Source organism: Nomascus leucogenys, chromosome 16, assembly GCF_006542625.1.
Source record: "Nomascus leucogenys isolate Asia chromosome 16, Asia_NLE_v1, whole genome shotgun sequence".
NCBI lineage: Eukaryota > Metazoa > Chordata > Mammalia > Primates > Hylobatidae > Nomascus > Nomascus leucogenys.
The window spans coordinates 2,529,480-2,557,216 of record NC_044396.1 but is presented as its reverse complement, the minus strand read 5'-3'; the positions used below and the strand labels follow the sequence as shown (position 1 = coordinate 2,557,216).

The following is a 27,737-nucleotide window of genomic DNA, read 5'->3' as shown; positions in this document are numbered from 1 at the left end:
GTTCCTCCATAAAATCAGTCCCAGAAGCCAGTGATGTCTGAAAAATCTCACCTTTGGAGAATTTTCCTGGCATTCTGTAAAGGAAGTTCCAGTTACAGGTCCTCTAATGTGCAGTAGCAAAGGATCAACAGATGCCAACACTCCTGTTTGCCTCATGAACTTACGTCCTAAAGTAAGCTGACTTGAGTGAAGTTTAGAGACTCCCCTCCAAGTTTTAGAAAAGCTTTCTTTTTTAACTTATGCAAATTTACAAACCCTCATGAACCTATTGCATATATCCGACAACCATCCACATTTTAGTACCATGTGGTGGCTCTCACCTATGCCCATATAGCTGGCGACAATGCAGGTAAGATCTGGTCAGCTGTCAGTTTCATTCAATGAATACTCACTAAGCACCTGCTTTATGCGGGGCCCTGTCCTGGGCCACCAGGGAGAACAACGCAATGTTCCAAACCTATGGAGACAGACAACGCATGCGGAATGACAACAGAGAAACAGAGTCACGGGGAGAAAAGAGGGGAAATTGGGGAAGGCTTTTGTGGGGGAGGCGGGATTTGAACTGAGCCTTGAAGGAAGTGGGTGTGAGGATGGGGGTGAGTAAAGATGGGAAATGGAGAATTGAAAGGCCGTCTTTAGAGAATGATTCACATTCTAATGTGCTGGGGAGTAGGTGAGGCGGGAGGGCGGGATGGGAAGCGGGAAATTAGTGTGGAGACAGAAATTGTGGGCTTTGAGTGCCAGGATGAGGAATTTCTTCGGCGTGTTGGGAAGCAGTGGCAGGCGCAGGACAGAATAATAATAATTTAAAGAAAATATGAGTAGCAAGTTGTGGGAGAGGGGAGGGAAGCTTGGTGATCAGAATAATCAGAGCTTTCTCAGTGGACTCAGGCTCAGTGGAAAGAGCGCTCTGGTTCCGTTTATTGCTCCCACAGAGAGGAGAGAAGAGACCCAGAGAGGTTGAAAATTAGAGGGGTCGACAGGGCACAGGGACCTCCTGGCCAAGCATCCTTAGGAAAATAAGAGACCAGGAATAAAGAGAACCAGCAGAAGCACCTGGTCTGAGTCTAAGAAACATGAGTGTTTACTGAGCACTCGGTCTCTGGAACGCCTGGCTTTCCAAATACCATATCTTCCCATCCACTCCATCCTGCCACAGGCAGCTACTGTGCCGGGTGCTCAGGGAGCCGGAACCGCATGCCTGGAAACCCCGAGCCCCTGCCCGCCGCCGTCCAAACCGGCCGGCTGCAGCGCAGTTTGTTTGCCGAGGTTTGCATGCACATATTGAGTTGCCCTTTTTTTTTCCCCCAGTCCTTTTAGCCGTGTCCCGAAATTCACCCCTAGTGTAACTTCTGCCTCTGCTCCTCCTCTTCTTGGAACTGCCTTTTGTTTGTCTGGCAGCGTTGGTTCTATGGGGGTGTGTGATGATAATAATACGCGGGCTTATATAACCGTCTTCATCTTGCGAGCACTTCGCAGACCGTCGCTAATGAATCTTGGGGCCGGTGTCTGGCCGCGGCGGCTTGATCGGCAACTAGGAAACCCCAGGCGCAGAGGCCAGGAGCCAGGGCAGCGAGGATCAGAGGCCGGGCCTTCCTGGCTGCCGGCGCTCCTCGGAGGTCAGGGCAGATAAGGAACATGACTCTCCCCCTCCGGAGGAGGAAGGAAGTTCCGCTGCCACCTTATCTCTGCTCCTCTGCCTCCTCCCTGTTCCCAGAGCTTTTTCTCTAGAGAAGATTTTGAAGGCGGCTTTTGTAAGTATCGTGCTCTGCTTTTACTTTAAAAAGAAAGAAGACAAACTTTCCTTCCTGTCCCTGTCCTTTTCGTATTATTTATTCATTATTCATCATATTATTATTCATTAGATTCTCAGATGATGGAAGGTATGTTTCTGGCCAAAGTACTCCACCCAAATTTGGTCCCTTGTAATGATAATAAGAGGGGAAAGAGGTTTCTGTTGATAATTAATTCACTTAACAAAATAGTACCCAGGCGAGGTGCTGAAATTGGCCACTTTCACAGCACTCTGGTGATGTCTGGCTGTTGATACCCACCACACACACACACACACACACACACACACCCCTTTTTGCCCTTAAGAGGAGCCCTAGTTAGTCACCTGGCTTGTTAGACTAGGAGAAATGATGCCACTTCGGTCTTCAGTTTCTCTGCCTTGGGTACTCACAATTTCAATCAGTTGTAATTGTTGAAAGTTTCTTTTCACACTACGAAATAAATCCCATCTTTCAGCGCAGGCTTGAAACTTGCACTGGCTTCGGTGAACTGTACAAAACACTGTAGCTATAGTGGACATGTGAATTTTTATTAAATTTTTCACTGCGTAACTGAAGCTTCTAATATTAAAGAAACATGGACACTAACTTTTTAAGCACAGGCAAAACTCAAAGCCCTGTTATCAAATTATGTTTCTGTAAAGAGTGCTGAATTAACAGAGTACTCTTCTCAGAGATTATGCTCACTGCTTTGAGGAACGGCTTTTCAACAAGAGGTGAATTTAAAACTCTAGAATAACATGAAGAAAGATACAACTTCTGAATACTTAGCAACTATGACTTGCTGTTTGAACAAGCCAAAAAACAAAGGGTCTATTTTGGGCAATTGTACAATTTGCATTTATAAAACCATGATTATAACTTGGTATGCTATGAGATACAGAGATTTATTGTTTTAATAAGATTTCAGGTAAGAAAACTAAGAACTATAAATTGGTAATAATGTAGAAAAGCAAGACCTCTCACTTTTAATGCTGTGAGTGCTGTGATTCATTCGTAAGCCTCTCTCATCTTTACCTCTAGATGAATGGATGTGCAAACCATGTATAATATGTGTGTATATGTTAGTGTGTATATGTGTATTTAATTATCGTAAATTCTTACATTTGTTGTATCTATCTAGTGCTCAGTATGTTATATGATAGTATAACATCCAAAATGGATCAAGTGGAGAAATTTACTTCACATTAACTTTCAGATTACAATATTTATTCATTATTTATTAACACACATGGGAAATATTATAAAATTATGTCTTTTATTAGATTCTTTTTAAATGATATTTTCCCTTTGAATTCTCTGTGGCTCCCATGAAATTCTAAGGTATAATTAAAGTCAAAAATAAGACTGGATTCTAGTTGCTTTTACCCCTAAATTTAAAAGTGGTATTTCAACACTAAATTCTATATTTTACCTAATTTGATTACAAAGATGAACCACAGAATCTCAGCATTAGCCTCAAAGGCAAACTCAATCATAATAGAAAGATCACAAGCTTTGATGAGATCTGGATTTGAGGCTTAGTTTGGTCAAACTGAATTAACTGAGCATGATGACACACACCTGTAGTCCTAGCTACTCCGGGGACTGAGGCAAGAGGATCGCTTGAGCCTAGGAGGTGGAGGCTAGAGTGAGTTGTGTTTGTGCCACTGCACCCCAGCCTGGGTGACAAAGTGAGGTCCTGTCTCAAAGAAAAAAAAAAGAGAGAGAAACTATTGTAGTGTTCCAGTGAGAACTGCTGGGGGCACTGAGCAGTGTAGGTGGACAATAAGGCACAGATTCCAGAGATATTTAGAAGGTAGAACATTCTTGACTCAGGACTGGATGAAGGGAAGGGAGGAAAAGGAAACTTTTATAATATTAGTTTTGGGCCTGGGCAATGGGGTAGTTGTAATAGAATACCACAAAACAAGAGGAGGTACTGGTTTATAGAAGAAAATTGAGTTAGTTGGAGTAATAGGTTGAGATATCACTAAGAGGTTAGACTGCAACACTGAGTAAAAATAAAAAGCAATTCTTTTAAGTATAAAATTATCATCTGGATGTGGTGGCATGTGTCTGTAGTCCCAGCTACTCAGAAAGCTGAAGCCTCCTTATCTCGTGAGCCCAGAGGTTCAAGGCTATGGTGCACTATAATCAAACTTGTGAATAGCCACTGCACTCCAGCCTGGGCAACATAGTGAGACCCTGGCTCTTTAAAAAAAAAAAAAGCTAGATTTTTGTCTTTGAAATTTTGAGGAGATACATGAAGACTGAGCTCTCCCTATTATGTTCTAATGCCCCCCAAGAAATGGCCACTATCTGGACTCAATGAAATCAGAGCTTTAATCTTGTGTCCCTGCTGCCAGATGAATTTTTTTCTCATTAACTTTTCAATAGGAAGCCCATGCCTGTAGCTATGTGTACCCTCAAAGAGAGTAATTTTTACTTCTTCAGAGACTTCAGAAATGAGCAGAGACTAAAGATCTATGAGCTAGTAGAATACTTGTTCATAAAAAGCACATATACCTGAAGAAGTAATAGTTATCAAAAACAAGCCCTTTCCTTAACAGGGATTTTTCACTTCTCTTGAACGAGGAACTCACTCAGAGACTAACACAAAGGAAGTAATTTCTTACCTGGTCATTATTTAGTCTACAATAATTTCATCCTTCTTCAGTGTGACCAGTAAATTCTTCCCATACTCTTGAACAGAGCATAATTGGAATGGAGAGGTGGGTAACATTTGCGAATTTTTTAAAGATGACAACTGGAAGAATTTTAACATTTTGAATGAATAGAAATCAATCTGATTAGCAGGCAGGAAGCTGTGACTTTTTAAATCTTGAGGTCTGATTACTTGATAACCCTGGTTTTCTTATACCCTTTCACCCTTTCTGTGCTCAGCACTTAATCTTCTAGGCAAAGCCTCTATCGGATTTCCTGGATTTCAGAGCTCTTACCCTACCTGAGCACTTCAGAGCAAATGCCATTTCTTATAAAAAGGGCTTAGCCCCAGACTTTATGGCTAGTCTTGCAAAGTGGTATAATATTTCTTTCTGGTAGGTGAACTGTATCAACACATTTAAAAACAGATTTAAAAAGCTATTTCCACCTCTAAATATAAAGAGCCTTACCACTTATTAGAAAGATAACATTTGATAACAATCTGAATTTCTTCCACTTCTGATGGCTCACTTAATTCACCAAACTTTGGAAATCATCTTTGACTTTTGAAGTGGTGAAAAACATTTCTATTTTTGCTAAAATGCTTTTGCCATAAAAAAAGAAGTGTCCCAAAAAGGAACCGTTAACATCTCAGCTATGCAAAATAATCACCAAATACATACTTTTGAATAAGATGACTTTGCATCATGGGAAAGTTCATTATTTAAGGAAGGAGCAAGATGTATTTGGGGAATTTCCCATTAGCACAATTGAAGTATGAAGACTATACTGAGCTTCCATATATGGTGCTGGTCATTCCACATTTAGGTTACTCAAGCCGTTTAAACTTGGCTTCATAAGCAAGTGCTACACCCTCACAATCTTTTTAGGTTAGCTGACATAATGATTTACTCCCAGCTGGGTGCTGCCTGAGCCACTGTGCTTTGCCTCTGCAGCGTTTGAAGAGTGGATAGTTCGCAGCTGTGAAGTTCCCCAGACACCTGAGTCCAAACTGTTGCTGGATTTTGCTTCTTCTTATGCTCCATGGAAAGCTGGAAGCTCCTCAACTTTCTCTTGGGTTTGGCTTCCTGTTCACATGTTTTCTGGCCCCATGTCAATTGTGTATGAAGTAAGTCCCACATGCGTGCACCATCCATGGCAAGGTTTGTGTGGTTCAGCATAAGTTTTCTAATGAGCACACTTTGGACCTTCCAACAACCCTTTAAGAAAAGCAGTTTGGAACCAGTTATTACTTTCCAAGGAGACAGAAGCTAAAACAGAATGTTCCTTTCTTTTTTTTTTTTTTTTTTTTTTTTTTGAGACAGAGTCTTGATCTGTCACCCAGGCTGGAGTGCCGTGGCACAATCTCAGCTCATTGCAACCTCTGTCTCCTGGATTCAAGCAATTGTCCTGCCTCAGCCTCCTGAGTAGCTGGGATTACAGGCACCTGCCACCACGCCTGGCTAATTTTTATATTTTTAGTAGAGATGGGGTTTCACCACGTTGGTCAGGCTGGTCTCAAACTCCTGACCTCATGATCCACCCACCTCACCCTTCCAAAGTGCTGGGATTACAGGCATGAGCCACCAGGCCCGGCCCAGAATGTTCTTAAGCAACAAGACTAAAGCCACTTTTAAGAGACAATTAAAGGACAACTGCATAGGAAAAATGAACATTTACCTTACACATCTGTCTAAATGTGTGTATGTGTAAAGTATACAAAAATGCCTCCAATTCACAGTTTAAAAATATCAGTTACTGTTTCAGCATTTTGCTACTGATGAATGGTGCTAGTGTTTTCCACTAAGGACTGTTATTTTAATGACATTTCTCTGCAGCAAAATTTGATGAGTTTACAAAGTTTCAGAGCCAGGAAATGCAGCTTGATTTCTGAACAATGGAGACAACCAAGAGAGTTAAGTTCAATCATCTAGTTGCTTTATAGCATGGATTCCTAAGTGCTAATTGCAGTAACACACTGACACAGAGAGCGAAGCCAAACCAAACTCTTAAAGTACAGCTGTTAAACGATCAAGCTTAACTTCCCAATATATTCTCAACAGGTGAAATTCTGGCACACCCCCACACTTATTTGAAGATGGTAATGTCAGATTAATCGCCATACGTGCCAATATTTTATAGAATTTTAGAGTAAGAAGAGATATTGGAGGTCTTCCAGTTTTACCTTATCCTTTTATTATAGGAACAGAAAAACTGAGACTCATGAGTGCTCTCTCTGTCTCTCTCTCTCTACACACACACAAACACACACACACACACACACACACACACACACATCAGAGTTGTACTGAGTCATGACTTACAGAAAACATCCTAAGTCTGACTTAAGCAAAAGAAAGGGACGCAATGACCCACAGCTAGGCCCCTGGTTTCCTGGTCCTTTCAAGTTTTTGTGGCCAGCTTCAGCACTGTGGGCTGACAATTTGTTATTGCTTGAGAAAACATTCAGAGTCTTGGAGTCTATATTTTTAACCAAAACTTAAATAAACCCAAAAACAAACCAAGGATCCATCGGTGACTCAGATCCTGACTGTCCTTTACAGTGAGGCTCAGCCACCTTCCAATAGTTACTAGGGCCACACTGTGATGCCATAAGATGGAGACAAAGCCCAAGACAAAACCCTCACCCTGACCAGAGAGATGAGACCATCCTGCATGCAGGCCATAGAGATGGTAGTCGAGACTGTATAACTAAGTGCCACACTATGTGGCACAGGTTTCAAGTGTTATGAGTTCTAGTGACAGGGATTAATGAAAATCGAGGCTGTCAGAAAATGAGATTTTAGCTGATCCCAGAGGGGAGCTTAGAGTTTTAATATGTGGAAGAGAGAAAAGTGGACTTTTCCAGATAAAGAACAGAGGAGTGAAAGCAGGGAGAGGACTGTTTTTGGGTGGGACCCTGAAGAAACTGGCCTCAGGAAACATTTCTCCACCCACGCAATGGATCATGGAGCTCCAGTACAGACTTACATTATTTATTTTGAGACAGAGTCTTACTTTATTACCCAGGTTGGAGTGCAGTGGCACAATCTTGGCTCACTGCAGCCTTGACTTCCTGGGCTCAAGCCATCCTCCCACCTAAGCCTCCCTAGTAGCTGGGATCACAGGCATGTGCAACCATGCCCAGCTAATATTTGTATTTTTAGTAGAGACAGGGTTTCACAATGTTGCCCAGGCTGGTCTCAAACTCCTGACCTCAAGCAATCTGCCCGCCTCGGCCTCCCAAACTGCTGGGATTACAAGCACGAGCCACTGCAACAGGTCCCAGACTTACATTATTATCTATTAAAATGTTACTGAAATATGTACCCAAAAAGCTATGTATAAGTTGCTTTATGTTTATATAGCTATAAATACACATTAACATAATTCTATTTATACTATTAAAATTTCAAAATAAGTCTCTAAGGATAAACGAAACCCATACACAATAATACTCTAATTCATATTAATCCTCTTTGCCAGATGATGCTGTTTTGCTGAAACTAAAGAATAAATTTGTTTTAACAATTTCATTAATGAAATTGGAAAAAATATTTTAACAAAAGGAATTTCTATTGCATATTAAGTATTACACCTGTTTGTAAGGAACTGTTACAAGATGGCACCTATAGAGAAGAAAGGATCCAGGCAATCAGTCCTCTGGGGTGTAGAGTTTGGAGCTGAGAACTGCGAGGGCCAAGTCATCCCATCACCCTTCTCTATTCTGGGGAACAAACAAAGCTTCGTATAACACAGCAGGAAGTATTTGACTCTCACGTGCATACACATATCAGCAGGAACTTAGGCTGCCTCTGTTCTTTCTTCAATAACCAATAACAATTAAATTATTATATGATTATACCACACATTATTATTATTTATTTTTTTAAAGACAGACTCTAGCTCTGTTTCCTAGACTGGAGGGCAGTGGTGTGATCATAGTTCACTGCAGCCTCAAACACCTGGGCTCAAGTAATCCCACCGCCTCAGCCTCCCAAGTAGCTGGTACTACAGGTGCACACCACCACGCCCAGCTAGTTTTTAAATTTTTTGGTTGAGATGAGGATCCCACTGTGTTGCCCAGGCTGGTCTTGAACTCCTGGCCTCAAGCAATCCTCCCATCTCAGCCTCCCAAAGTGCTGGGATTACAGGCATGAGCCACCTCACCTGGCCTACACATTATCATTTTAATGATGAGAAATCAAAGTCTACATTTATAAAATTTAAGAAAATTCTGGTCTCATTTCATGAAAATGTCTTTTGATTGCAAATATGCAATGAAGGTTGTATCTTTATTACTGGTCTAAAAAAAATCAATCCAAGTAATAATGATTGCCGATGTTTATTGAACCCTTATTTTGTGCTAGGCAAGTTTTTCACATGAATGTTTTCATGCAATCCTCACATCAACCCTATGGGGTAGATACCATTTTAAATTCCCATTTGTCGGAGGAGAATACTCAGGCATAGAGAAATTAAGTAATGTGCTCAAGGCCACATAGCCAGTGAATGCCGTAGCCTGGTATTCCGGCATCTCATTCCAGACTCGGCTGCCTGGTAGCGTATTCAGAACAGTCTCAGAAAAGGTATTCTTTTGACATCAGAGTGTGCCAGCCTAACCACAGCCAGATACTTTCGACATCACATTCAGATGTAAACTTTCACCACTGTAGGAGATCATGAGGTGCACATACAGTTATAAGCACAAACATGTATATGTCCTCTCAGAACATATTTTACAAGTGGACATCCGCATGATGCTTCTAATAATTTGTGATACCAGCACTATGGAGACAGGATGGAAAAAGTTCTCCTAGAACTCCCCAACCCCCAGGAGGAGAAGCACAGTGAAGCGAGTGATCTAGAGGCCTAATGGGTGAAGTGGGCCATATTGCAGAGGGTGGCATAAAACTAGCAACGGCAGAGTTTCACTGCTGTTTGAAGTGGAAAGAGGGGTGATGAGAGTGGTGTGGGAGGAAAGTGAATCCTGCAGCACCAGGCCAGCTCCAAGGAGGCACTGCTGCAGCAATCTTGTGGTAGGAGTGATCCATCCAGAGCAAAGCAAAGGACCTGGGGCTTAACCTGACTCGCCAAGGCCAGCTCAGGATGAAAAGAGATTCCAGGCCTATGGAGGGAAAAAATCTGCACCCATTATCTCTGAGATCCCCCCATATGTATACCAAGGTACAATTGTAGTCACCAGTGGAAAAGTATGAAGACTCTAAATGAACTGCTTTATTAAACATTAATATTTACATGGGCATGATCAATATTTTTTAAATGTAAAGGAAATTCTGAGTTGTTAAATAAGATGTCTCATTTCCCTGTTCTATCTTATATTATGTTCTCTTTTATATCATATGCATGTTTACATACAGTGTGTATATGTCAGAATGTTCATGGCAGCAAGATTGCTTCATCTGATACTTAAAACACTCTTATTCAAAGTGTTCAAATTTATTTTAATCACTTACATTTTTCAGCTGTTAAAAATGTGGAATATAAACAAATCTAACCACTTGGAAATGCTTACTTTGCTACTCCTCAAATAATAGCTTGCTGCAACTTTAAAAGATTCTATGATTCAGCACGTTTTCCTTTAAAATGGGTCTCCCAACCTGAAATTAGACAGCACTCAACCTTTAAACTTGGAACACTTTGTAAACTTTTAAAAGGAAATTCTTCTTTAATGTTTCTATGAAAACCAGTCAAAGAATGATATGAAATGAATCTAATGGAAAGTCTTTTCATTGTTGGAGAAGCGGTCAAAATAGAAACTTCTACAAAAGGACCGAATCACCCACAATGCTTCAAAGACTCTCGCGAGTGATTGTAAGAAAATCGGTCTGGATGAAATTTAGAGAATATTGTTCCTAATGATCACCCCCTTTGAGGCTGTGAAAGGGCAACATCTGAAAGATGAGAGGAATTGCTGATAAAACGTTAACTGATGGCACTTTTGTTCTCTTCCACCGTAGGTGCTGACGGCCACCCACCATCATCTAAAGAAGATAAACTTGGCAAATGACATGCAGGTTCTTCAAGGCAGAATAATTGCAGAAAATCTTCAAAGGTACTCATCAAATTTTTATCTCTAGCTTAAACCAAGGGCCACCTGGGTACTCTATGTCACTTGAAGAGGGGAACATTTCAGGGATGGGGAATTGTTCAGAACTGGCAGAAACTGAAAAGTCAATGGTCCTCTACCTTCCCATCACATTTTCATTCTTGTTGGCTGAGAGAGCTAAAAGGGGCCTTCCACGTGGCAGAGCCATGTCACGAAATCAGTCCTAAGAAATGTCAGAAGAACCATCTGAAAAATGGGAATCTAAACAATCATATGACTATTGACATATTATGAGCTGCTCAGGAAGGAAGCTCAGGGGAATTAGGGGGCAGTGTGGTAGGCCCGCCACGTACAGTCATCCACAACATACTCCACAGTGTCAGGAGTGAAGGCTGTACAGATATCTGATTTATTCACAGCTCGTCCTCACAGTTTCTTTCCTTGGCCAGATAAACATTAGTGCCAAGAGCTTTCATGGAGCCAGGGAGAGTCGTGGCAACCCATCTCAGCAATTTCACCTTGGTGGCAAAAACATTGCTAGGGGTTGGGTTCATATGAGGGTACAACCCCATGAGACTTTTTCAAATGTCAACTCTGAGAGTTGCTCCCCTTCACCCCTAACCAAACTAATGCAATGAAAATGTTCAGTTCCTCTCTATTTCATTAGTCACTCCAGAATCATTGCTATTTGCTTGAATTTTTTTTTTTTTTTTTTTTTTGGGAGGGAGTCTCGCTCTGTTACCCAGGCTGGAGTGTAGTGGTGTGATCTCGGCTCACTGCAACCTCCACCTCCTGGGTTCAAGCAATTCTCCTGCCTCAGCCTCCCAAGTAGCTGGGATTACAGGCACCTGCCACCACCCCCCAGCTAATTTTTGTATTTTAGCAGAGATGGGGTTTCACCATGTTGGCCAGGCTGGTCTTGAACTCCTGACCTCAAGTGATCTGCCTACCTCAGCCTCCTAAAGTGCTGGGATTACAGGCATGAGCCACCACAACCAGCCTGCTTGATTTTTATTCTAAGCCTTCTGTTGGCTCAAGTTGGCTTGGAATAAGTCCTGTAATCACCAAAACTTTCATGAACCTCACCCAAAAAGCAACGTCTTCAAGTCTGGCCCGAATTTCAGGTTTGCCTTTTCAGGGTTGTTTTATCCAGCTTCTCATTCTAATACTTACGGAATTAAACATTTTTGCCTTCATTCTACAAGTTATACGTGAAGAAAGTGAATGGTTGAAAGTGTATGGGAGACAGGTTAGTTCTTTGACATAAAGTTATAAGCATCAGCAGTTTTTCTAGAATTCTTGGAGCTTTGTCTGAAGATGGCATGGGGTATTAACCCCCATGGCTGATTACAACACTGTATCAGATGCTTGTCATAAACGAGCCAAATCCACAGTAAGAGAATATAAGTTGAAAGTTAGGTCTCCTTACTTCAGAGCTCTAACATGAGAAGGAAATATTCTAAAACAGAAACTTCAAAACATAAATGTTTAATAATTCAATGAACAAGTTCATTGAATAAGTAGTAAGTTCAATGAACAGAACTGGAACTTCTCAAGAGTTATTTATCTTCTTGAATCATATTGTGAACATTTTCTTTGTGAAACTCTAGCCTGATGCATCAATTTTTATGTTGGAAAAAACAAGGTTCGCCTTCAGTGCCATACCATTCAAAATTAACCATAGAAGAGACTGGAAAACCCCTGATACTATGAGAGCACCCTTCATCTTCTGAAGAGGTCCCTGAGGACCTGATTTCTCAAAGTATCTTTCTTAGTTTCTCTTGTGCTATGAAGAGGCCACTTTTCTTTCTTTCTTTTTTTTTTTTTCAAAATGAACAGGGTCTTCCTCTGTTGCCAGGCTGGAGTGCAGTGGCACGATCTTGGCTCACTGCAACCTCCGACCCCTGGGTTCAAGCGATTCTCCTGCCTCAGCCTCCCAAGTAGCTGGAAATACAGGCACGTGCCACCACGCCTGGCTAATTTTTGTATTTTTAGTAGTGACGGGGTTTCACCATGTTGGCCAGGATGGTCTCGATCTCTTGACCTCTTGATCTGCCAGCCTCGGCCTCCCAAAGTGCTGGGATTACAGGCATGAGCCACCGCACCCAGCCACCTGGGTTGCCTCTCTGCTCATATCATTTGGATATAAAGTTCTTTCATTTAATATTCAGAACTGCTTACCTGTAGCTCATTGAACTTGGCATCACCTCTAAATTACATAACCCAAGAGAAAGTACAAGAAGATATTATAAGCAAATCTCAGAAGCTGCCCAAGCATTTCCTGTCTTTCAGATTGCCAGATTGTCCCTTGTTCCAAGGAGAGATAGGTTGTATTCACATATGAGAAGACACCAAAAGGACAATTAAATTTCACAGCTTGGGGGAGATTTTGAGGGTTCTCATCAAAAATGTTCACACCTGTGGAACAGATTGCTTTTGTGTATGTGTGTGAAGCCTGGTTTTCAGCTTAAAATACACCTGCCAAAATATGAACGGCCTTTATTGTACCTTCTGGACACTAATATTGCACTGTTGGACAAGGTTTGGTGCACACAGATGGGATAACTTAGAACAGCAACTATGTTGTTTTTGAGAAAATTAAGACTTTTCCTAGCCTTGTTAATGCCTATTTGGGATGGAAAATTTTATAATAAGGATGCCTTAGCTGTGCCTGGCACTTTATTTTTAATATTATTTTAATTATTAAGTTAAATTTAGTACATTCATTTAAATGTAGGTGGTTCTTAAAATTGCCCATAGACTGTAACAGTAAACTAAACCTTTTCAAGGAATCAATATCAGATGTGGACCCTAAAAATTATCCTTGTCTTGCTTTAAGTGCATATTGGATACCAAGACAATGATAATTTATCTTGCTGCAGAATATAGAGACCTGTATTTGGGGGTGCTAAAAAGTAGACTCTTTTCCTTTGTGATCACCCTTACATATTTTGAAACATTTCTCATTGAAGAGGACAATTTATTACACAGAATATCGACTCATTTAAAATTAGGTATTTGTTGTAAAAACCATATAACAGTTGCTTAAGAGTTTTTTTTTTTAAATCACACACTTAACCTAAATCAATTGGTCTTTTCTGTATAAATATATATTAAGAGGAATCATAGAAAATTGCTTCATTTAACTATTGTTGGCCTACAAAAGCAGTGATTTAATAGGGTACTACCTAATATTTTACAAAATTGGAAGCATGGAGAATGTACAATGTTTATTGTTTTGTTTTCACCTACCTTTGTATCAAAACGGTTCATACAGTTTCTGCATTGTCTTTTAGTTCTTTTAAATTTGTGCATTGTGTTCCATTACATGGATGTGGGACATATAAGTTACTCATGCTTTTTCTCTATAAGAGAGATAACAGTAAACACACACACACACACACACACACACACACACAATCAATACCTTCCTTCATGTAGCCATTCTGTTTATTTGCATTTTAATGATGGTTTTTAAATTGTCTTCTCCTGCACCATCCTCTTATCCCTTTGAGACTAATCACTTTCACATGTGAGACTTCAATACAAATCTAAGTGATAAGCAAATGTTAATATGTACAAGCACACAGATTTGCACCCATGTATGTACATAGCTAAATGGATCTGCTTAGACCACAGTCCTCAAAGCCAATGAGCTTATGTTTAAAGAAAATGCCAAACTCCGATTGGATGAGAAATATTGTGCCCATCAGGCTGTGCCATCTTTTGCAGGCTCCTCTCTCCTCACATCTGACTGAGACCTGTCCCAGCAGATGGCTCTGTCAGTATGCTTTGATGGCCAATAAAATTGTGCTTTGCCTGATATGGCGAGGAAGCAAACTCCAGAGACGTTGACCAACCCAAGGAAAACTCTTTGCTCTTGCCATAATGATACATTCAGGCAGGAAGTTAAGAGAAAAATAGCTCTTCCCCTGGCAAGGAAAGGAGTTTAGTTATGATGAGGGTGGGGACTGGGGGACATTCACAAGTGGATATTAAGGAAAAAGAATGGGATGATGTCATTCTTTACTGAGACAGTCACTGAAATGAAATCAGGTCACACAACAATGATCTCGTTCTGTGCTCAAAAGCGCAAGTTGGTATGAGACATTACTCTGCCATGATGCTCTCAGGAAGGGCCTAAGGGGCCGTGCTCACGTGAAACTATTTCCCCAAACACCTTGAAGACAGGTCAAGAAGTGCAGAATCATTCCATCCAGTGCTGAAATGGCCCACACTGGACCAACATTTGTTTCAGATCACCATGCCACAGTTTAGGATAGAAAAAGTGTCCGGATTCTTACAACACCATGAATTCAAAGAGGCAGAATACAGCTGTTCAATCTGGTATCAGGCCAGATGTTTTAAATTGGTTCCTTTTTTGCAGGATAATTTTAAATGGCATACTGAAATTAACATGGAATATATTCCTCAGTGGAAGGTTTCAGGAATTCACTTCCCAAGAAGAAATACTGCCTTGTATCACGGTAGAGAATTTGTAGGGCTGATTAATTCCACTTACAGAGGAAGCGTTTGATCTATGTTGATCTTGAGTCCTTAGTTCCAATGGCAAATATTCAATTTTAGGTTCCTTTTCTCAATGGTGTCCTAATTTGACCGCATTTATCTGCTTAGATTTCACAAGACTGCATCATAATTATAAATGAAGATTAGACTTTCTAAGAAGCCATTCCTGGAATAATTAAGTGGTGGGGTCAAATCCTGTTATTAAGATTCTGTCATTATTGCATTAAATAGGGCTTAAAACAAGCCATTGGCTGAGGCCTTTTTTGAGGATATTTTTACTGCAGGAATATTTATAATAGGAGAATTAAAATACTACAGGCTTTTTACATTGATATCTGCAGTTTAGAGAATTTGCAAAAAAAATATTTTTTAGTAAGCCACTGGTCTTCAGGTGTACGTACATATTGAGATATGAGGTCCTTCTCTCTCTTGCAGATTACATGAAAGTGTAAAAAAAATGGATTACGGTGGAAATTCATATTTGTTTTATGATTTTGCTCTCAAATTATTCAAGAAACTTATGTCATAATCTGGCATGTAGGGGAAGCTGAGATGTGTATGGGACAAATATATTTGAAAACTGCTTTGGATTGTGGCCATCAGAATGAAAAGAGGCATATTTTGAAGGAGTCCTTTTTTGGCAGACACTAAAGTAAACCTCAGGGATTCCTGCTACCCTTATTTTTAAAAAGAAGGTAATTTAGCTATGGGGTTTTTGAGATAAGATAATTTTTTTTTTTATTATTTTTTGAGATGGAGTTTTGCTCTTGTTGCCCAGGCTGAAGTGCAATGGCACGATCTCAGCTCACATCAACCTCCACCTCCTGGGTTCAAGCGATTCTCCTGCCTCAGCCTCCCGAATAGCTGGGATTATAGGCATGTGCCACCACGCCCAGCTAATTTTGTATCTTTAGTAGAGACGGGATTTCTCCATGTTGATCAGGCTGGTCTCAAACTCCCAACCTCAGGTGATCCACCCACCTCGGCCTTCCAAAATGCTGGGGTTACAGGCGTGAGCCACCAGGCCCGGCCAGGTAATTATTTAAAAATAAAAAGTAACTAAAATATTTCCAAACAAATTGTCAGCACCATCAGAAGTTCTCAAGTTTCCAAGAAAGTGCTTAATGCTCTTTTCTATTTGTTTATTAGTAGCCTTTAAAGAAATCTAAGTTCATTATCTGTAGTCAGTTGACACTAGCACTAAAAATACAGGTGTAATTTTAAGTAAATTCATTATTTACAAAGCAAATAAGTGAGTCCTGGTATCTGACAATGGATTTCACCATAAAATTAATTTTAAAATTACTGGGTTTTAAATTTTTACCCAAAAATGATTTGATGCATTTTTGCATTGAAAACTGTATTTCCTTATTACACGAAGTATAAATACCCCAGGAGACTAAATCCATCCTGCCATATTCATGGGAGCCTGATCTAGCCCGAGGTATGATGCCCAGCAGGACACAGTGGCCATAGGAGAAAGGTTAGCAGCCATTCAGAGCAGTCGGCACTGTGCTGGAGGGGTTACAGGTATTGTGAGTATCTCTCTTCATGGTAAGTAGCCATAATATAATGAATCATAGGATTCTTCTCTCCAAAGAACACTGTGCTGAGAGTCAAGATATCGGCTCTGGTTTTAGTCATCTAATTTACTCTATAATTTCCTACAAAATTAGAATGTACTTGTCCCATTTCCCTCACTAGGATGTGGTAAAGACCAAGAACATAAAAGCACTTGTAGGGGGAGTAGACATATGAAGCCACTCAAACACAACCCATTGTTATTGTTCTAATATTTAAAGGATAACGCATCACATGGTGATCATTAGTTCCCATCGTAACTGTGCTATTCCCATCACCTTATTTCTGTCTCATTATCCTTTTAGTTTTATGTCTCTGCCTGCCAGTAAACTAATCCCAATGTGTATTTTTTAATGGTTGGCAAAAATTCAAAAATGTTCTTGAAAAGAAGGAAGGCCATAGAATTGCCAGGATTATAACTATGTATTCAGTGCATTAAAAATAAAAAATAAAATAACAAAATAAAATAGAGTGAAAAATCTTTACTGGCTTAAACCTTGAAAATAAAAGTGAAAAATATAGCACGTGCTGTATTATATACTTGTTGTTGGAATTCAGCTAAGGGTTGACTTCAAATCATCTTTAGGATTAGAAAAAAATTCTATAATTAACTCACCTGGGACATGTGTTACTGCTTTTAATATTTGTTGATTGGCTCCTGTTGGGCACTAAAGTGATTGAAAAATTGTCATCATCTGGATTCCCCAAACAGCGGCCAGAGACAAAAAATGACAACCCTCTGCTCACTGTCCATACCTGTCATGAGGCTGCCCTTCTCACAGGGAAATATTCGATTTTCTTTTTGCCTTTTCTACCCCCAAGCATTGACTTATGGAGGAATTTTTTCAAATGTCATATACAGTATCAGCTTAGTAGTTTGTAAGTGCTGAAATGTCCCTCCTGGGTAAAAGGAGAGGAATGTAGTTTACATTTCTCATTTGAAAGTCCATTTAGGTTAAGGAGCTTTCTGGTTGTGAAAATATTAAGACAGAGTTTGTATGACATGACTTGTGCATACATGTTTGAACAACTGTTCTAGTGATAGCCAACCTCTAAATGTGACAGACAATAATTCTGACTATCAAAATATTGATTTTTTTTCTCTGTAACTCATGTAGACAATAATACCATGTATGCACCTAGTTATAACTAGCTGAGCTATTGGCTTTTGTGGATGTCTGAAAATATATGCAGTGATATATGTCAGGGTAATGCAAGAAAGAGCCTTTCCTACCTTAGGGAGCCTTTGGGAGGCGTTCAAGAGTTATCACCCACAAAAGTGAACTTGTCTTCTCAAAATGGGAAGCTCTTTCTTGTTGTCCTAATTTAGAGAGACCCATGAGAGAAGTATGGTGTAATGGTTAGGAGCACAGATTTGGGAGCCAGACTGCCAGGGTTTGAATTTCCACTCTGCCATTTGCTAACTGTAACTTAATTTCTTTATGCTTCAGTATCCTTACTGGAAAAATAGGGGCCAGTAATACCATCAACTTCATTACGCTTTTCTGAAGATTAGATGATTTCAAACATATAAAGGGCTCATACAATGCTTACCAATTAGTAAAATGCTTTATGCACAGTAACTATTTTTATTTATAGAAATTCAAAAATCCAGTAATTCACAAAGTAGAAAATAATGTTTTTGTGTTGGGTTTTTGGTGGGTTTTTTTTTTTTTTGAGACAAAGTCTCACTCTGTCACCCAGGCTACAGTGCAGTGGTGTGATCTTGGCTCACTGCAACCTCCACCTCCTGGGTTCAAGTGATTCTCCTGCCTCAGCCTCCCAAGTAGCTGGGATTACAGGTGGGCACCACCATGCCTGGCTAATTTTTATATTTTTAGTAGAGATGGGGTTTCGCCATATTGGCCAGGCTGGTCTCGAACTCCTGACCTCAAGTGATCCACCCATCTCAGACTCCCAAAGTGCTGGGATTACAGGCGTGAACCACCACGCCCAGCCTGATAATAATGTTAGTCCATACCATAATTACACACACACACACACACACACACACACACACATTGTCAATGTATCAGGTATTCTGGAGAAACCTGTCTCAGGGCTCTGCACCCACCCTCTGGAAACCAGTGCTAGACAGGAGCAGGACCTATGCATGTGCCTCACGCATAATAGTAATAACAATACCTTAAGCTTACATGCTTAAAATGTACATTTGCACACTTGTGACAGTTATTGAGAAAACTAAATTAAGCAATGAGTGGGAAACTACTTTGGGAATATATTATCAGCATCTGTACAGATGGAAAACCTTTTTTAAACCAGTTTTTAATTTTCTAATTTTTGATTTCTCTTTGGATTTGTTTACCCTTTGGTTCAGATTTTTTTCTCCCATTCAATCATGATTTGACAAATACTAATAAATAACAACTAATAATCATGAAAATCCAATAAAAAGATCCCCCTGATGGAGACTTTTAAGATTCAATGGGTCCAGATTCTGATCCCCAACCAGCTGGATATTTTTACTCTGATCTAGCATCTCCCCTAGTACAGCATCACAGAGCTGCATGCTGAGCTCCACAAAAGAGTAAAATAGATCTGCCTCATCAAAACATCTGTTGAGACTTAATTTTTTAGAGCCATTTTTGTTCACAGTAAGATTGAGAAGAAAGTACGGAGATTTCCCATATACCCCTGTCCTCACACATGCACGGCCCCTCCATTCTCAACATCCACCACTAGGGTGGTGCATTTGTTACAATTGAGGAGCCTACACTGACACATCGTCACCCAGAGTCCACAATTTACATTAGCGTTCACTCTTAGTGTTGTTTTTTCTATGGGTTTGGACAAATGTATAATAACATGTATTATCAGAACAATTTTTACTCTTTTGTTTGCAAGTTATATACATTCGATGACTTTTTTACAGCTACAACTATAATTAGCCATGCTATTTAAATGATCTAATTTTAAAGCTCCAGGTTAAACACTGTACAGAATAGCATCCTGCCCTTCTATTTTGCCATTATTAAGATTCCCTCATTGAAAGATGAAAATAAACTTCATAGAGAATGATGAAAAAAAGCATCACGAAGAGAAGTTTCCTAAGTATTATAGAGATGTTTCACACAGCATGGAGCACTAATTCTGCTTGTATTTTATATTTTTGAAAAGGACACTTTATATTTAAAATTCAAAATTCAAGTCACATATCAAATGTTGCCATAGGATCTCAAAGTAACAAACTTAGTGTTCGGTTTCTCTACTTCTCTTTCTTTTTTGTTAAGTGCGTGAGAGTGCCAAGGGCTGGCAAGTCCCTGCTCCACCAAAGGGAGAGTAGAAAAAGTGCCTCATGAGCGAGTATTGTAGACCCCATCAGCCCACCAACATCTACGAAGTGAAAGTTAAAGGTGATCATCAGCATGGCCTAAAATGAACAACAGGGCAATGGCTCCTTCTATGTACAGAATCCAGTTCAAATCTTTTCAAAGCCAGCCAACAACCATCGGTATGAGGAAAGAAATACGGTATTGTAAAAAGACAATGGAGAGACTCCACCACTTACTAGCTTGTGAATCTGGGCAAGCTGCATGTTCTTTTGGGTCCCAGATTGCCTTTCAGTAAAATATGCATAACAGCATTTACCTCATACTATTGTTGTGAGGGACTCAAAGAGAAGCTGTGTGCAGAACGTCAAGCCTAGAGCCGGTTGGAAAGTGTATAACTGAGAAGCATTCATTTTTCTCCTCACCTTGTCTTAGCACGAGTGTTCTTTCCTCCTTCACCTCCCCACTCTTAACTTGGCCCTAACGTGTCTCATCTTGGCTAGGATCCCCAGGTTCCCTACACAACACTCCAGAGTGCTCTTGCTTCCTCAGACATACCCTTCATGGGCAGAGCCCTGCAACTGACATTAGCCAGAATGCCGTTGTGCCACACTTATGAAAAGCTAAAATGTGATAACCTTTGTAAAATATTCCTTGATTTCCTTAACTTATTATTATTAACATCTAGAATTTATTTCTCCTTTTGACCTCTTATGGACTTTATATCTTAATTATGATTCATATTTGGTACCCTACTGTCATTTATGTATCTGTGTTTCACATTAGATTCTGTGTGTTTTGAGACTAGGATATTATCTGTCTATTTATCATTAGATTTAGCACAGTACTTTGCAGGTAGTTAAGCACACAATAAATGTTCGTTGTTAATTTAAAAAACAAATTTGCAACTTAAATTTTAAAACGCTGAGCTTTGTCAACTGCCAAAAAGAGGCATCCGTGCTTTGACTTGGGCCAGTCCCCTTGTGGTAAATTTTTAAAAGCACCTACATAGTTTTTCTTCTATTTGCTTATGTGTTTGAATATCTAAAAGACTCCTGTGGAAATAGACCCAGAAATAAATATTGAGAAGAGCCTCTGGGCTGGCATCTGTCTTAGAGAGTTTAGTGAGAAATACAGCTACATAAAGAGCTGTTATGAAAGGCAAGAACTCCATGGAATAATGAATGAATAATCCCCAAAGCTCTTTGCCATACACCAATGTCTCTTAAAAGTAGCATGTTACAAAGTATCACTGTGAAAGACCATCAACCTTTGGTCATAGGAACACTATATAGACAACTTTAAGCCTAATGGTACAATCATTCATGGCTAGGAAATAACAAAATACAGGCAGCAGAAAAGCCACATTTGTGATCAGGTGCCTGAAATGAGGTGATTTAATTTAACAAAGCCCTTGTGAATCCCGGGGGTGAAAAGGCTGCAGCCACCACCTGTTGTTTCATCAGCTGAACTGGACTGACGGACAGCCTACCCATGCCGTTGGTGTGGCCAGGGTTTCCAACTGGACTTCCATCATTTCAGCCATATTACAGAAAAGGAAAGAAAAGATCCCAACAGATGCTAACAGTTGAGAGACAAATAGTAACACACTCTTAATAAGTTTTCTGTGAAAAGGCTCTAAAACGTATTTTTGTTGCTGTCTAAAAAGATAATGAAAAGGTAACAGTATAAGGGAAAGTTTCAGGAGGCCTGGGCTTTGTCCCAGCTGCATGACTAACTGCTTGTGTAACCTTGGTCAAGTCACTTAATCTTTCTGGGCCTCCATTTCTCATCTGTAACATGGAAGTACTCACTTTCAGCACTGAGATTGCTGACTGAACTCTAAGATTATGCTTTTACTGTATTCTACCCCAGATTGTATCACCTTGTATTAGTCCATTCTCACATTGCCATAAAGAACTACCTGAGACTGGGTAATTTATAAAGAAAAGAGGTTTAATTGACCTACAGTTCTGCAGACTGTACAGGAAGCATGGATGGGGGAGGCCTCAGTAAACTTACAATTATAGCAGAAGGTGAAGGGGAAGCTGTCCTACATGGCTGGAGCAGGAGAAAGGGAGAGAGAACGGGGAAGTGCTACAAACTTTTACACAACCAGATCTCATGGGAACTCACTCATGGAACAGCAAGGGGGAAATTCACCCCCATAATTTAATCACCTCCCACCAGGTTCCACCTCCAACACTCAGGATCACAATTCAATATGAAATTTGGGTGGGGGTACAGAGTCAAGCCACATCATTCTTCCTCTGGCCACTCTCAAATCTCATGTCCTTCTCACATTTCAAAATATAATCATTCCTTCCCAATAGCCCCCCAAAGTGGGGGAGTAGGAGGAGGCTGTTCCAGCATTAACCAAAAGTCCAAGTCCAAAGTCTCATCTGAGACAAGGCAAGTCCCTTCTGCCTATGATCCTGTAAAGTCAAAAACAAGTTAGTTACTTCCAAGATACAACCAGGGTACAGGTATTGGGTAAATGCTCATGTTGCAAAAGGGAGAAATCAGCCACAACAAAAGGATTACAAGCCCCATGCAAGTCTGAAACCCAGGAGTGCAGTCATTAAATCTCAAAGCTCCAAAATAATCTCCTTTGATTTTGTATCTCGTATCCAGGCCACACTGCTGCAAGCAGTGGGCTCCCAAGGCTTTGAGAAGTTCTGCCTCTGTGGTTCTGCAGGGTACAACCTCCTGGGCTGCTTTCATAGGCTAGCATTGAGTGCCTGTGGCTTTTCTAGGTGCAGAGTGCATGTGTGGGTGGATCTACCATTCTGGGGTCTGAAGGACAGTAGCCATCTTCTTACAGCTCCACTAGGCAATGCCCCTGTGGGAACTTTGTGTGGGGACTCCAATCCCACATTTCCCCTCCATACTTCCCTAGTAGAGGCTCTCCACAAGGGCTCCACTCCTGCAGCAGACTTCTTCCTGGACATCCAGGCATGTCCATTCATCCTCTGTAATCTAGGTGGAAGCTCCCGTACCTCAACCCTTGTCTTCTGCACACCTGAAGGCCCAACACCATGTGGAAGCCACCAAGGCTTGGGGCTTGCATCCTCTGAAGCAATGGTCCAAGCTTTACCTTGACCCCTGTTAGCCATGGCTGGAGTTGGAGCAGCTAGGATGTGGAGTGCCATGTCCCAGGGCTGCACAGAACAGTGGGGCCCTGGGCCTGGCCCACAAAACCATTTTTTCTTCCTAGGCCTCCAGGCCTGTGATTGGAGGGACTGCCACAAAGGTCTCTGAAATGCCCTGGAGGCATTTTCCCCATCGTCTTGGCTATTAACATTCAGCTCCTCCTTACTTATTCTGCAGCCTTGAATTCCTCCCGAGAAAATAGGTTTTTTTTTCTACCACATGGTCAGACTGCAAATTTTCCAAACTTTTGTGCTGTGCTTCCCTTTTAAATATAAGTTCTAGTTTTGGGTTATTTCTTTGTTTATGCAAATGAATATGTGTTTTTAGAAGCAATCAGGCCATATCTTGAACACTTTGCTGCTTAGAAATTTCTTCTGCCAGATATCGTAAATCATCTCTCTCAAGTTCAAAGTTTCACAGATCTCTAGAGCAAGGGTGCAATGCCACCAGTCTCTTTGCTAAAGCATAGCAAGAGTGGCCTTTACTCCAGTTCTGAATAAGTTCCTCATCTCCATTTGAGACCACCTCAGCCTGGATTTAACTATCCATACCAATATCAGCATTTTGGTCACAACCATTCACCAAGTCTCCAGGAAGTTCCAAACTTTCACTAATTTTCCTGTCTTCTTCTGACCCCTCCAAAACTATTTTAACCTCTGCCCATTACCCAGTTCCAAAGTCACTTCCACATGTTCAGGTATCTTTAAAGCCATGCCCCACTTCTCTGATACCAATTTTCTTTGTTAGTTCATTCTCACATTGCTATAAAGAACTACCTGAGACTGAGTAGTTTATAAATAAAAGAGATTTAATTGGCTCACAGCTCTGCAGGCTATACAGGAAGCATGGCTGGGGGAAGCCTCAGGAGACTTACAACCATGGCAGAATGGCAGAAGGTGAAGGGGAAGCTGGCATGTCCTACATTGCTGAAGCAGGAGGAAGGGAGAGTAAAGGGAGAAGTGCTACACACTTTAAAAAAAAAACACATCTTGTGAGAACTTACTCACTATTATGAGAACAACAAGCGGGAAGTCCACCCCCATGATCAAATTACCTCCTACCAGGCCCCACCTCTAACATTCAGGATCACAATTCAACATGAGATTTGGGTGGGGTCAAAGAGTCAAACCATATCATACCTCTTGGATGAGAATTGTACCTTTCATCTAAGTTTTGTCAGGAAAATGTTGCAATGAGAATAAAAAATGAAAACACAAATAATTTTTACTTTATGTCTTTTTATTGAAGCTGACCCTAGATTTATTTCTCAACAACTGAGATACAATATTTGTTGATACAGATGTTTCTAAATAGAGTCAAATCCCTTGTTATAAACAGGGAATGTTAAAGATGATAATTTGTAAATAAACTATCAGAGGTTCTATATTATAATATTACCTAGTAATATTATCATTGATATTATATGTTTTACACGTACGTTAGAAAACAAATACCTTAACAAGCTTCCTAAAAACCTAAGCATAAAGTTTAAAGTTTTGATGGGAAAAGACATTTCATGTGATAGTCTACAATACCAAAAACATCTTCTCATCTGTGCTTATCTCTCCTTTACCCTGCTGTCTTAGTCCATTTTCTGCTTCCATAATAGGATACCATAGATTAAGTAATTTATAAAGAAAAAGGGTTTATTTGGCTCATGATTCTGGAGGCTGGGAAGTCCAAGAGCATGGTGCCAGCATCTGGTGAAGGTCTTGTGCTGCATCATCCCATGGCAGAAGGGTGGAAGGGCAAGCAAGTATGCAAGACATAGAAAGAACGGGGCAAAACTTCTTGCTTTAATAGGAGCCCACTCTCATGATAGCCAACATATTCCCACAATAATGGCAATTAACTGTTCATGAGGGCAGAACTCTCATGACCTAATCACCTCTTAAAGGTCCCACTTTGTAATACCATCACAATGGCAATTAAATTTCAACATGAGTTTTGAATTTAAGCCATAGCACCTGCTTTCTCAGCTTTTGTAAGAAGAATAAAGATTCCTCCTTTCCTTTTAAGCTAATTCTGATGACATATTCCTGCTTGAAATTCTAATAAGACATAAATTTAGGAACAAGGAAGTAAGGGTTTTAGGGGAGATTAAAAGACTTGAGATAGGGAAAAGATATAAGGTTTTATCATTTAAAAGGCAGGTAAATTGGTGGGGGCAAAATGAACATTAATAGCATTGATGGAAGAAGCCCAGTAAGAGTTGAGGTTATCAGGTCCTGGGGACTTCAAACAGTAACTATGGGGTAAGTTAATTTTAAGATATGAATAGAAAATAAGAGAAAAAGTATCTAGTAAAAAAGAAGTCAACAGACAGCAAAGAGGAAATAGAAAACAGTTTCTCTATATTTTCATTTTTGTTTTCCTTGTGCATTTCTGCATCTTCCCTGTTCATTACCACAGACCACAATCATGCTAACACTGATGAAAGAGGAAGATGAGAAACTGATAAATCCTCCAAGTGATTGGCAGAAGGAAGAAAAATAATAAATGCACAAATAAATCAAGGAAACATATATTTTACATTTATCATAGGCATATGGTTTGTATATTTTTGTTATAGCATTAATCACATTGCATTTATTAGGCTTTCAGTTAGTTGAACTTTTTGGATCTGTGAATTTATATTTTTTAACATATCTGCAAACTTTTAAGTCATTACTTCTTCAAATATTTTTCCATTACCACCACCATCTTCTAGTACTCAAGTAACACTGTATGTCAGACTAGTTGATATTGAAATTGTTCCACTGAGACAGAATTCACTTTTTTATTAGCCTTTCATTTCAGATATTGTACTTTTCAGCTCTAGAAATTGTACTTGGTTCTTCTGAATAGTTTCCATTTATCTCTTCATTATGTTCACCTTTTCATTAATATGCTCGAGCATATTTGTAATAGCCGCTGCAACGTTCTCATCTGCCAATTCCATCATCTCTGAGTCTTTTTCTCTTGACTAATTTTTCTCCTGGTTAGGCATCACATTTTCTGGCATTTTCACATGTCTAGTAATACTTAATTGGCTGCTGAGAATTGCAGATATTACATTGTTGAATGCCTCAATTTTGTTTTCTTATTTTAAAGAATATTAGGTTTTGTTCTGGCAGGCAGTTAATTCACATGAGGATTAGTTGAGCTAGACCTTTTAAAGCTTGTTTTTAAGTTGTGCTAGGTCAGATCTAGAATGACCTACCTCTCAGGCTCATTGAGTCCTCTTAAGGCTTGACCTTTCTAAGGTTTCTGCTTATGTGTGTTCACATAAATGCCTCGTGTGATCAATGAGTTCTTCCCACTATAGTTAGTCAGAACTTGAGGGCCGACTGGCTGTGTGAAATGTAAGTTATTCAAGGTACAGCCCCAAGTAATTGTCCTTTGGCCATCTTTGTAGTCTTACTCTACATATATGTAGCTTAAATATTCAGCAAAGGACTTGAGAGGACCCCATACAGATTTCTGGAACTCTTTCTCTTTATGTCTCTCTTCTCTCAAACTCTGTCCCCCAACTTTCACCTCACTTCCCCAAACACACTCTATCCTCATCTCTGCTTAGATTCTCCTCTCTGTGCCATAGTCTAGAAAGTGTCTCTAGTGGAGCATACGTTACTTGTGTCCCTTCTCTTGGGGATCACAGCCTGTTCAGTGTCTGAGAGTTGCTTCATATGTTATTTGTCCAGTTTTCTGGCTGTTTATGGCAGGAGGACCAGTCTGGTACCAGTTATACCATCATAACTGGAAAAATAAGTCCCACCACATTTGTATTCAAACTTTGTTTCTATTTCTTTTCTCCCCACGAGGCAGTGAGACCCCTTCAAGGCAGTGGCAGGGCCTCATTCATCTCTGCATTCTCAATGTCTAACATATGAAGCATAGCATGTATCAGGCATAATAAATATTGTTGAATAAAATAATAATTGACCATTGTTAAACCAATCCATAATACTTATGGTATCTGTATTTAAGTAATTGACATAAATATCTAAGTGATTCTGTAACATGTGGGGTTTTAAGTAATTGACATAAATATCTAAGTGCTTCTGTAACAGGTGGGGTTTTTTTAAGCAACTGAGAATAATCTATTAAATGACTGAATATATGTAAGCTAGAGATCAATGCTAGAGTCAGGTTAGTTCTATGCTAAGCTTACATAAAATTCCTTATAGCTGTAAGATGCTAGTGTCCAGAAGCAAATATCATATGTGTTCAGGTATCTCTGGGACAATAATGACACGTTATTCTAGAATAAAAAGTAGTAGGGCTGTTTTCAGCATTCAGTCTACGAAGTTGACAAATAGAGTATCTACCTTCAGAGATTTCTGCCTCTATGCAAGCAAAAAGGTTAAAAACTTTCAGACTATAGTTTCATTTATGTTAGTCTTCTAAAGGACTATGGTGGCTTTTAATTTAAACAGCGAGATGCATTGAGTTGGTCTTTTAAAAGTCTATGTAGCTATCTTCCTATAATTAAAAAGTAGACTCACAAAAGAAGAATTACAGTCAGACTGCTATAAACTACAGAAATTGGGAAGGAAAGAAGTCTTGCATTTTCACATTAAAAGTTTCTTTCTGAAATCTTAATACAACATCTGTACAAGAGGTTTCGCATAAGAAATATCTGCATCTGGAAGAATGAACTCTTAAAAATCTATGATGCTTAAAATCTGTGGATAT

At 39.9% G+C, this 27,737-nt stretch overlaps 1 protein-coding gene across 1 annotated transcript in view; it reads left to right on the top strand.

Moving 5' to 3' along the window:
• Positions 1 to 1,475: 1,475 nt before the first annotated feature.
• Positions 1,476 to 27,737, top strand: part of SULF1 (sulfatase 1) — a 162,515-nt gene continuing 136,253 nt past the window's right edge. The window contains exons 1-2 of the mRNA XM_030795160.1: positions 1,476 to 1,754; positions 10,421 to 10,515. The gene's annotated coding sequence lies outside the window, so the exon portion shown is untranslated. The remainder of the gene's footprint in view (positions 1,755 to 10,420; positions 10,516 to 27,737) is intronic.